Source organism: Globicephala melas, chromosome 7 (assembly GCF_963455315.2).
Source record: "Globicephala melas chromosome 7, mGloMel1.2, whole genome shotgun sequence".
Taxonomy (NCBI): domain Eukaryota; kingdom Metazoa; phylum Chordata; class Mammalia; order Artiodactyla; family Delphinidae; genus Globicephala; species Globicephala melas.
The window spans coordinates 85,139,491-85,151,621 of NC_083320.1; the positions used below are offsets into that span (position 1 = coordinate 85,139,491).

The 12,131-nt window shown below is 40.0% G+C and overlaps 1 long non-coding RNA gene and 1 pseudogene across 2 annotated transcripts in view; both read right to left on the minus strand.

The window, feature by feature from the left end:
* Positions 1-12,131, minus strand: part of LOC115867049 (uncharacterized) — a 97,364-nt gene that overhangs the window by 46,031 nt on the left and 39,202 nt on the right. The window contains exons 7-8 of one of the 2 annotated variants that reach the window (XR_011377561.1): positions 11,717-11,813; positions 9,875-10,556 (exon numbers count right to left, since the gene is read on the minus strand). This is a non-coding gene — a long non-coding RNA (uncharacterized lncRNA). Of the gene's footprint in view, positions 1-9,780; positions 10,557-11,716; positions 11,814-12,131 lie in introns of those variants that run through there. The other variant, XR_009564474.1, reaches the window with a different exon arrangement.
* Positions 1,055-1,548, minus strand: LOC115867046 (small ribosomal subunit protein uS12-like; annotated as a pseudogene).

Consider the following 12,131-nt stretch of genomic DNA (forward strand, 5'->3'; position numbering starts at 1 on the left):
CCACTGCTGACCAAGGAAAGATCGAGTTACATCTGATGTTGTTATTTTTCATTGGTGTAGCTAATTCTGCCAGTGGTGATAACACTAGGACTGCAGTAGTTTCTACTTCCACTCTTCAGGGGCTACCAGTTTTTATAGTTACCTTAAGAAACCAACAGTAACCAGCAAAGCACAATGTCATCTTTTGCATATGCTCAGCTTTCTCATTCTATGAAACTAACAACGTCATGAAGGTTTTAGAAACTGTCATATAGTTGGACCCCTAACTGCATGGAAATTGGAAAAGAATTTGGAGTTCTATCAATAAAAAGTCAGGGAAAATTTGCATGGGTAAGCTCCTACCTCCACATCAAAGGACACAACAGGATTAATATGCGGGGTTTACAGAATTGATCCCAAAATGTAGTCAGCTCCTAAGGAGTTCAAAATTCTAATATTTATAAAATACATTATTTTGTCAAATAGGTAGTCAGACACAGAAGACCTGCCATGGGTTCTCATTCCCCTCCAGCTAAGTTGTACAAAAGGGTTACTAACTCTCCCACCCTTATCCAAGTGGAGAATAGATGTTGTGTGGCTTTTCTGTGGCCTCTCCTGTCTCCACAGAAAGTCATGTTTACTACATGTGACCTTTGCACTCTAACACTCCCAGACCTCTAATTATGTGCCTATTGTAACATCAGATGGAATCTTTTCACTTCCTTTTGCCTCCAAGAGTTTTAAATTAACTGGAGTCACTATATTTCATTGAGAACCATGTTATAACATTGTTCTAAACAATTTGTCTTAAATTATATACTACTAGAATTTTACTTTTTTTCAAGTAACAAATCATCTTAAAAGATACTAAAGTCAATTGTTTAATAAAGTGGATCACTAAGAATTTGAGTTCATTGAAGTCAATTTAAACTATATTCTACAATATTCCAATTAATTCATTTAATGCATATTTACCAAGTCCTAACATGTGCAAAGCACTGTAAATCAAAATAGACATAAATTTATGGAGCCTCAGGTCTCACAGTGGAACCAGTACTTCAAAATTTTTGTTCAATTATATGTTGATATATGAAGCTTTGGGGGTTTCTTTTGGCATATGAAAATTTATTACTACCATGTTTTCACCATCAAAACTTAGTCTTTCCTTTCTGCCTTCACAGAGGGCCAAAAGAGAGAAATTGGCAACTTTGACAATGCAAACTCCATGTCGCCAAGGAGAGCATGACCTTCGCAACCAAATCCAGCAACCAGAAATCACTTTCCTCAATAAAATTTAAGCAACCATCATTGGGTAAAAAGATGATTTTTTTTCTTGCTGTTCTTAATCAGCTGGACCCTGAAACACTTTCTGATGGCAGCATTTGGCTGTTTGGTTCCAACTCCTACTTTCTCCAGGACAATTTCCTTTGCATGAAAAGCACCTTCAAAAGGGTTGGCCTTCAGGGTTATGCCCAAATGGGCTTTCTTGTACTGTTTATCATGACACTTCTGATCTCATCCGTGGCCCCAGAGCTTCCTGGCAGTATAAAAACCATGACACTTGCCCATCCTGCTAGCACAAAAAGCCTGAAAAGAGCAGAAGCTTTTAAAAAGATTTTGCCTTATTTGATATAAACCAACTCTGTCATCTCTACTTCCTAACCAATTATCTCTTTAGCCACTCATATTGGTATATGATAAAGAAATTTTAACTTCTGAGAGCCTTACATGGTGAGCTCTATAGTGTAATGGTTAAACTAATGGGCTTTGAAGATGTCAGCATAGGAAGATCCTGAACTCACCTCTTCCCATGGACATGACGAATCTACAATAACATATGGAAAAATACCCTCTGAAAAGACTTGAAAACTAGTTAAACAGTTCCTTCACAACAAACAGTAAAAGGGCCACATGGAGATGGGTGGGAGAGGCAGAGACGGAGTCTCGCCAAAAACCCCATGCCCAGCTTGGCGACCCACAGTCAGGAGGGATCTCACAAATCTGGAGCTTCTCTCTGAGGAGCAAGGGGTTCATGCCCCACCCCAGGAACCCCAACCACTGGGATCTGCAGTGGAGAGATGAGCCCCCAAAATGCCTGGATTTGAAAACCAAAGCTGTAGGAAACTGAGATATTTCTCCTAAAGGGCTTGCCCTGGGGACCAGCACAAAAGCAACAGTTTGAAAAGCGCCTAGACTATACGTGAAGGAGATTCATTTGATAATCCTAAAGTATCTTCTAGGAGAGCGGGGCCCTGTTGGGACGCTCTCTCTGGGGATGGAGGAGCTGGTAGGTACCATTTTTGTGCTCTTCCTCTACCTTGAGTAGCGCCAGCAGACACATCCTGACCCTGTGCTCTCTACCAGCCCTGCAAAAGCTAGCAGGTACGCCCTGGTCCTATGATCTCCCACTAGCTTGCTAAAGCTGGCAGGCACACACAGTTCACACAAGAGATGCTCCTTGATCATCTAGCTTTGGTGGCCAGGGGGGATTGCATTCCTGGGTCCCACTGGACTCTCTGTAACAATCAGAGAAGACAGTTCTTGGCAGGCGACCACCCCCAGGGCACTGCACAGACAGCAGACTGAAACACACCCCCATCCCTTCTTTGAAAAGGGCTTATTTACTTGTCCTGGAGCTTCAGCCTGAGGCGCAGGCTTCAGATTTGCCATGCATCTAAAGGCCACAGAGGTGCACTCAGGAAATGTAGGCTGGGGAACACCATCTTTGTACTTTCCCTCAGCCTCACTACAGCTTGCTGGTACCTCCCAGAAAAGAGCTTATATGCTCATCTGAAGCCCTAATTTTTGCAAGTGTTGCCCAGGGAACACCTGATCACATGGACGAGAGGCCAGCAGGATTTACGACTGTGGTCCCACAGGAGTGCATATATTAGCATACTTTAAGTACTGCTGCCTGGCAGGCTGGCTTCCAATCAGCCTGAAACTAGGTGCTGACTGGGATTCCTCTTTTTGGAACACTGACAGGTCTTGGCACACCTTCAACAACTGGGACCTAACAAAAACAAATCAGCCTACTCAGACAATCACAAAGGTTCAAAAGACAACCAAGAGCTAGGGCAAGGTTGAAAGATAAGTTTCATCTCCACAAGGCCACTCCTTCAAGACTGGGAGAGATAGCTGTTTTAACTAATACATAGAAACAAACCAGAGTCAACCAAAATGAGGAAACAGAGGAATATTTTCCAAATGAAAGAACAAGATAAAACCTAAGGAAAAAACCTTAATGAAATGGAGATAAGTAATTTACATATTAAAGAGTATACAGTAATGGTCATAAAAAGGCTCATGAAACTTGGGAGAAGAATGGATGAACACAGTAAGAACTTCAGCAAAGATACAGAAAGTACCAAATAGAAGTCACAGAGCTGAAGAGTATAATAACTAACCTGAAAAATACACTGGAGAGGTTCAACAGCAGACTAGATGAAGCAACAGAAAGAATCAGTGACCCAGAACACAAGGCAGTGGAACTCACCCAACAGAGCAACAAAAAGAAAAAAAGAATTTTACAAAGTGAAGATATCTTAAGAGACCTATGGGACAAAATCAAGTGAAATAACATTTGTGTTATAGGAGTTCCAGAAGGAGAAGTGAGGAAAAGGGGCAGAAAACTGTGAAGAAATAATGACTGAAAACATCCCTAACCTAGGTAGGAAAACTGACATCCAGATCCAGGAATCCAAGAAAATTCTAAAAATAGATGAACCTAAAATGATCCATACCAAGACACATTACAATTAAAATGTCAGAAGTTAAATATAAGAAGAGAAACTTAAAAGCAACAAGAGAAAAAGAATGTTACATATAAGGGAATCACCATAAGACTATCACAAGATTTTTCAGTAGAAACTCTGCGGGCCAGAAGGGAGTGACATGATATATTCAAAATACTGAAAGGGAATAAACTCCAACCAGGAACACTCTACATGTCAAGGTTATAGTGCAGAATTGAAGAAGAGATAAAGAGTTTTCCAGACAAGTAAAAGCTAAAGGAGTTCATCACCACTAAACTGCCCTTATACGAAATGCTAAAGGGACTTCTTTAAGCTGAAAATAGAGGGCATTAATTATTAATAAGAAAACATATGAAAGTGTAAATCTCACTAGCAAAGGTAAACATATCATAAAGGTAGTAGATTAAGCGTTTACAAAGCTAGTATGGAGGTTAAAAACAAAAGGATTAAAAATAACTAAAATAATCAGTTAAGGGATACACAAAATAAAAAGACGTAAAATGTAACATCAAAAACATAAAACGTGGAGGGGGTTGGTAAAAGTGTAGAGTTTTAGAATTCGTTCAAACTTAAGTTGCTACCAACTTAAAAGGGACTGTTATATATATAAGCAGTTATATGTGAACCTCATCGTAACCACAAAGCAGAAAACTAAAATAGATACACAATAGATATTAAGAAAAATATCTAAGCATAACACTAAAGAAAGTCATCAAACCACAAAGGAAAATAGCAAGAGAAGAAGAAAGGAATAGAGAGGAAATACAAAACAGCCAGAACACAATTAACAAAATGGCAATAAGTACATACCTATCAATAATCACTTTAAATGCAAATGGACTAAATTCTCTATTCAAAAGACATAGAGTGGCTGAATGGATTATTTTTTAAAAGACCCATCTATATGCTGCCCACAAGAGACTCATTTCAGATATAAGAACACAGACTGAAAATGAAGAAATAGACAAAGATTTTCCATGCAAATGGAAACCAAAAGAAAGCTGCAGTAGCTATACTTAGATAAAATAGATCTTAAAACAAAGTCTGTAATAAATGACAAAGAAGGGCATTATATAATGATAAAAGGTTCAATTCAACAAGAGGATATAACAATTGTAAATATGTATTCACCCAACATAGGAGCACCTAAATATATAAAGCAAATATTAAGAGCCCTAAAGGGAGAAATTGACAGGAATACAGTAATAGCAGAGGACTTTAATATCCTACTTAAATCAATGAATTGATCATGCAAATAAAAAATCAATAAGGGGGCTTCCCTGGTGGCACAGTGTTTAAGAGTCCGCCTGCCGATGCAGGGGACACGGGTTCGTGCCCCGGTCCGGGAAGATCCCACATGCCACAGAGCGGCTGGGTCCATGAGCCATGGACGCTGAGCCTGCGCGTCCAGAGCCTGTGCTCCACAACAGGAGAGGCCACAACAGTGAGAGGCCCGTGTACCGCACAAAACAAAACAAAAAAAAATCAATAAGGAAATATCAGCCTTAAACAATACATTAGACCAGACAGGACTGGTTATACACAGAAACAGATATATGCAGAACATTCCATCCAAAAGCAGCAGAATACAAATTCTTCTCAAATGCACATGGAACATTCTCCAGGGTAGATCATTCTCCAGGCCACAAGACAAGTCTCAATAAGTTCAAGAAGATTAAAAACACATCAAGCATCTTTTCTGACCACAATGATATAAAACTAGAAATCAATTACAAGAAGAAAACTGGAAAAAAATCACAAATATGTGGAGATTAAACAACAGGCTACCATAAAAACAATGGGTCAATGAAGAAATTGAGAATTTTTTAAAAAATACTTGAGACAAATGGAAATGCAAATACAACTTACCAAATGCTATGGGATGCAGCAAAAGCAGTTCAAAGAAGAAAGTTCATAGCAATACAGGCCTACCTCAAGAAACAAAAAAAAAAATCTCAAATAAACAATCTAATTTTCCACCTAAAGGAACTAGAAATAAAAGAATAAACAAAGCACAAATTTAGTAGAAGGAAGGAAAAACAAAGCTCAGAGCAGAAATAAATGAGATCGAGACTAAAAAGACAACAGAAATGATCTTTGAAAAGGTAAACAAAATTGGCAAAACTCTAGCTAAACTCACCAAGAAAAAAGAGAGAGGGCTCAAATAAATAAAATCAGAAAAGAAAGAGGAGAAATTACAACTGATATCACAGAAATACAAAGGGTCACAAGAGACTACTATGAACAATTAAACACCAACAAACTGGACAACCTAGAAAAAAAGGAATAAATTCCTAGAATATTCCAAAACTGAATAAGGAAGAAATAGTAAATCTGAATAGACCAATTTCTAGTAAGGAGGTTGAATCAGTAATTAAAAACCTCCCAAAAAACGAAAGTCCAGGACCAGATGCCTTCACTGGTGAATTCTACCAAGCACTTAAAGATTTAATACCTATCCTTCTCAAACTCTTCCAAGAAATTGAAGAGGAGGGAACACTTCCAAACTCATTTTATGAAGCTATCATTACCCTGACATAAAAACCAGACAAAAACACCACAAAAAAAGGGGGAAAAAAAGAAAATTAAAGGCCAATATCCCTGATGAACATAGATGCAGAAATCCTCAACAAAATATTAGCAAACCAAATTCAACAATACACTAAATGGATCATACACCATGATCAAGTGGGATTTATTTCAGGATGCAAGGATGGCTCAATATTAGCAAATCAAAGTGATACACCGTATTAACAAAATGAAGGATAAAAATTATATGACCATCTCAATAGATGCAGAAAAAAGCATTCAGCAATATTCAACATCCATTTATGATAAAAACTCTCAATAAAGTAGGTATAAAGGGAATATAAATATAAAAATAGAATTATGACACAATACAACAATTCCCCTTCCGGGTATTTATCCAAAGAATACAAAAACACTAATTGGAAAAGACATAAGCACCCCTATAGTCACTGCATCATTACTTAAAGTAGAAAAGGTGTATTCACTCATTGCAGCTTTATTTACAATAGCCAAGATATGGAAACAACCTAAGAATCCTTCAAAGGATGAATGGATAAAGAAGATGTGGGCTACACACACACACACACACACACACACACACACACACTGGAATACTACTCTGCCATAAAAAAAGAATGAAATCTTGTCATTGCAATAATGTGAATGGAACTTGAGGGCATTATACTAAGTGAAATAAGTCAAACAGAGAAAGACAAATACTGTATGATCTCACTTTTATGTGGAATATAAAATATAAAGCAAATGAACAAACAAAACAAAACAAACCCTGAAGATATGGAAAACAGTAGAGACTACCAGGTGGGAGGGTTGTTGGAGGTGGGAAAACTGGGTGAAGGAAGTTGGGAGGTACAGACTTCCAGTTGTGAAATGAATAAGTCATGGAGATGTGGCATGTACCATGGTGACTACAGTCAATGGTATTGTACTGCATATTCAAAGGTTCCTGAGAGAGTAGATCTTGAAAATTCTCATCATAAAAAAACTTTTTGTAACTTTATATGGTGACTGATAGTGACTAGATTTTTTATGGTGATCATTTCCCTGAAATGATCTAATGAAATGAAACTAATAGAATGTTGTAAGTAAATTAAACCCCAATTAAAAGAAAAAAGGGGAGTTTCCCTGGTGGCGCAGTGGTTAAGAATCCGCCTGCCAATGCAGGGGACACGGGTTCGAGCCCTGGCCTGGGAAGATCCCACATGCCGCAGAGCAACTAAGCCCATGCGCCACAACTACTGAGCCTGAGCTCTAGAGCCTGCGAGCCACAACTACTGAGCCCACGTGCCACAACTACTGAAGCCTGTGCGCCTAGAGCCCGTGCTCCGCAACAAAAGAAGCCACGGCAATGAGAAGCCTGTGCACTGCAACGAAGAGTAGCCCCCACTCACCGCCAACTAGAGAAAGCCCGTGCACAGCAACGAAGACCCAACACAGCCAAAAACAAATAAATAAATAAATTTATTTTTAAAAAAAAGAAAAAAGGGGAGTTCCCTGGTGGTTCAGTGGTTAGGACTCGGTGCTTTCACTGCCGAGGGCCCGGGTTCAATCCCTGGTCAGGGAACTAAGATCCCACAAGCCGCACGGCGTGGCCAAAAAAAAAAAAAGAATGGGCCTTGGAGTCAGATAGATCAGAACACAGTGCTTATTCTACCACTTACTAGCTTCTTTGTGGTCTTGAAAGAAATCCCTTAATTTTTTTCCGTACATCAGTTTCTTCATTTGTAAAATAGAAATACTGATTCTTTCTCAGTAACATGCTGAGGACTAAATGAAACAGTATTCAAGAATCCCTTAGCATATGCCCTCACATGTAGTGGGTGTTTGATAAAAACTGGTTTTTATTGTAAAGGAGAGTTCTGGTGAGTTAAATGTGCGTGTGTGCTTGGTAACCGATATGACAGTTTTCGAGGTAGGTACAGTGGCAGAACTCTCTTCCTCTGAAAATAAGAAAAGGAAGCCTTGATGTAACCTAAGGAAGCAAAATATCTGAACCTAGAGCAAGGAGAGAACTGGTGGCTGGGAGGAAAGGAGCATCAGAGGTGTCTTAGCTAGAGTTCTTCTGAAAGCAGACCTTGGGACAAGGAATGGATGCATATTAGTTATCCCTAGAAATGATGAGGAAATGGAGAGGATGAAGCAGGCTTGAGGGAAAAGCCAAATAATGTGCCATGAGGGAATATAAGATCCTGCTATTGAAGATGGGACCTCTGAGAAGCATGCTGAGTGCCTCTCAGAACTGCCTGTCTAAAAGACAGGAAGCTGGAACTTTTTTCCACAGACTTCTGCCTCCCATCGGCTGTGAGCTGCCCTTGAGGGTGTTAACTCCCCCACGTTTCCATGCTAAGCTTGAGGAAACATCCAGCATGCTTCTGCAGTTCTGGAGAAGGCTCTGAGGCAGAAACTGGGAAGACTCAAAAAATGTTCTGGAGGCCTGGGCTTGTGAGGAGCTGTCCACTGAAGCTATAATTGAAATTAGAAGGGGCCTTAGGAGGATAAGAAACAGGGCTCCAAACTTTTCTGCTACAAATAGTCTTTCTGACAGACCATAAAAAGCATCAAGACAGTGAGAAATTGTTATGGACTGAATGTTTGCGTCCCCCCAAAATTCGTATGTTGAAATACTAATCCCCGATGTGAGGATATTAGGAGGCAGAACTTTTGGGAGGTGATTGTATCCTGAGGGTTGCATCCTCACGAATGGGATTATTAGTACCTTTATGAGGGACTGAAGAGACCAGAATTCTCCACCTTCTAAAATGCAAAGACACAGGAAGAAGATGGCCCCTTGCCAGCCTGCAAGCGGGTTGTCACCAAAACCTGGCAATGCTGGCGCTCTGATCTCAGACCCCCAGCCTCCAGAACTGTGAGAAATAAATGTCTGTTGTTTATAAACCACACAGTCTATGGAAGTTTGTCACAGAAGCCTGAACTACGACAGAAATGATACTAGCAAAAATAAATGCTGGCCCCAAAGATAAATCAGATATCTCATTTTCTGGAAGTTTTACCTTCGTTTTTTTAATTTATTATTAATTTTTATTGGAATATAGTTGCTTTACAATGTTGTGTTAGTTTCTTGCTGTACAGCAAAGTGAAGCAGTTATACATATACATATATCCATGCTGTTTTAGATTTCCTTCCCATTTAGGTCACCACAGAGCACTGAGTAAAGTTCCCACCTGGCTATTTTCATGGCAACTACGTCACGGTGAACAAAGTTAAATGAAATAAAAGTGCATTGAGGGCTTCCCTGGTGGCACAGTGGTTGAGAGTCCGCCAGCCGATGCAGGGGACACGGGTTCGTGCCCCGGTCCGGGAAGATCCCACATGCCGCGGAGCGGCTGGGCCCGTGAGCCATGGCCGCTGAGCCTGCGCGTCCGGAGCCTGTGCTCCGCAACGGGAGAGGCCACAACAGTGAGAGGCCCGCGTACCGCAAAAAAAAAAAAAAAAGTGCATTGAATCTTTCCCTTCCCAGAAGATGCTACCAGGATCAGAATTACAAGAGTTTCAAACTTGGTCATATATACATATTTACATACATATGTGTCACCCAGAAATAAAAACAGAGGATAATAAAATAAAGCCTAACCTTTCTTTTTTTTCTTTGTCCTTGGTCGTTTCACTTGCTCACAGGCGGCTGTGTGCAGAGGCCTTGCGCCCGGCGCTTCAGACCAGAGTTCCTAGAGCAAAATGGCCGCACTGGACGCCTCAGCTCAAGATTGTGTGCAGACGCGGAGCCCAACACTCAATTCAAGATGGCGGCAGAGGGCCGTGTGAAGAGACGCTGCGCCCGGCACTGCCATCTGGAGCGTGAGCGGCACAGCTGCGCGCCCCGGGAGAACTCAACGCCCTCCCCTCCCGCGGACGAGAAGCCTGTAAAGCAGCCCCACCCACGACCTGATAGGGAAAGCCTGAGGCTCTAGAGCGGGAGCTCTCGCCTCTCCATTCTCTGATCCAAGAATAAAGCTTTCCTTTGCTTCTGAACCAAACTTAGTCTCATTCTATTGGCTTGTTTGACACCAGGCAGAAGGATCTAGATGGGCACCAACTTGGGAAGGTCAGTAACATAAGTACGTGTATATGCAGTCACAATCCTACCACAAAAGAAAAGATGTGGCTTCGCAAATATATGTCCCCACTGCATCATTCAGTTCTCTGTAGAGCTGATCACTGTAGGTAAGCCAGACGCCTCAGCCACCTTCTCTGAAGTCTCCATGGTATTAGTCAGACAGAAATGACTATATGCTCGAAATGACAAGTCACAGCTTGCCCTAGGAAAATGACAGGGAATATTAAACTCAGCATTGATGAGTTTAAAAGTCCTGTGGTTTCTATTTAAAGGGGCAAGTTTGTTGCCCTATTCTGATAGTGAAAGGTAAAATGATTTATAAATGACATTTTATATTTTATAAATAATTAAATTGTCTATTCAATGCATGGTTGCAATGTCTGTCTAATCAGAGTGCCATCTTGGGTTGCCAAATAAAATGCAGAGAGTGGTGGGACCTATTTATGCTGAAAAATGATTCACTGTTCATCAGAAATTCAAATTTAACTAGGAATTCTTTAATTTTATTTGCTAAACCTGGTAACTCTATTGCCACCTTCAAACAAGTACAAAGAAAGAGCTGCACCTTTAAACAAGACAGTAAATGTTCTGGAATGTTATGCTAAAGGTTCTAGGACTTTTCAGTGGCAGCATTTTCTTTTCCGGTTTTTTTTTTTTTTTAACATCTTTATTGGAGTATAATTGCTTTACAATGGTGTGTTAGTTTCTGCTTTATAACAAACTGAATCAGCTATACATATACACATATCCCCATATTTCCTCCCTCTTGCATCTCCCTCCCACCCTCCCTATCCCACCCCTCTAGGCGGTCACAAAGTACTGAGCTGATCTCCCTGTGCTATGCGGCTGCTTCCCACTAGCTATCTATTTTACATTTGGTAGTATATATAAATCCATGACACTCTCTGGCTTCGTCCCAGTTTACCCTTCCCCCTCCCAGTGTCCTCAAGTACATTCTCTACATCAGTGGCAGCATTTTGATAAATTGACATGTGTATTAACTCAAACAATTTACATATTGTTTCCTTGGGTACATTTCCAAAAACTTTTCAAAGCATTTCAAAAATTTATTTTGTCAGAACATGGCAATTTGTATATTGAAAAAAACACCATGTTGGTGTTAGGAAAACTCATTTCAAATAGTTCCAAATGAGCTCTCAAAGACTCCTATTTACTTGTTAAGAGTCAAATATGCATACTCTAAAATGTTTTCTTTGGATTCACCTAAATATTCTCTCATAAATAAAATTTAAATCAACTTGTAATTCAGCAGTTCTGCGGAATTCTTTGATGAAGAGAAACACCCAAGAACCACATGCAGAGTCACTTCATTTTAGTTGCAAGATTCTTGTTCCAGCTCACCTTCCAAAACAATTTCAGTCAAGTAGAAATGTTCTGACAATCCCCGCTTAGAATGGCAAATAATCCCTGCCTTTTCATTCATTCACTCATTACCTCTCTAAAAAGAAAATGTGCAGTTACCAGAATTTTATACAATTAGTGCTCCAAGAGTGTTTTAAATGCAAACCTATAAGAGGAAAGTTAAAAACAAATCAAAGTTAATTGTGACTGGCTGGAACAAAATACTTACATCAATATAAGGATGGCTCATCTGCTCATCATTTACCCATTACCTGGGAGATGAACACCTCCTGCTGTGCCTGATTTTTGATACAAATTTACCATTGCCTGCCTTCTCCAGACACATGCTACGGAAACCCAGCCCTTCTCTGACTCCCTCTCTCATTATCCTTTTTGTACTTAATAACCTATGCAC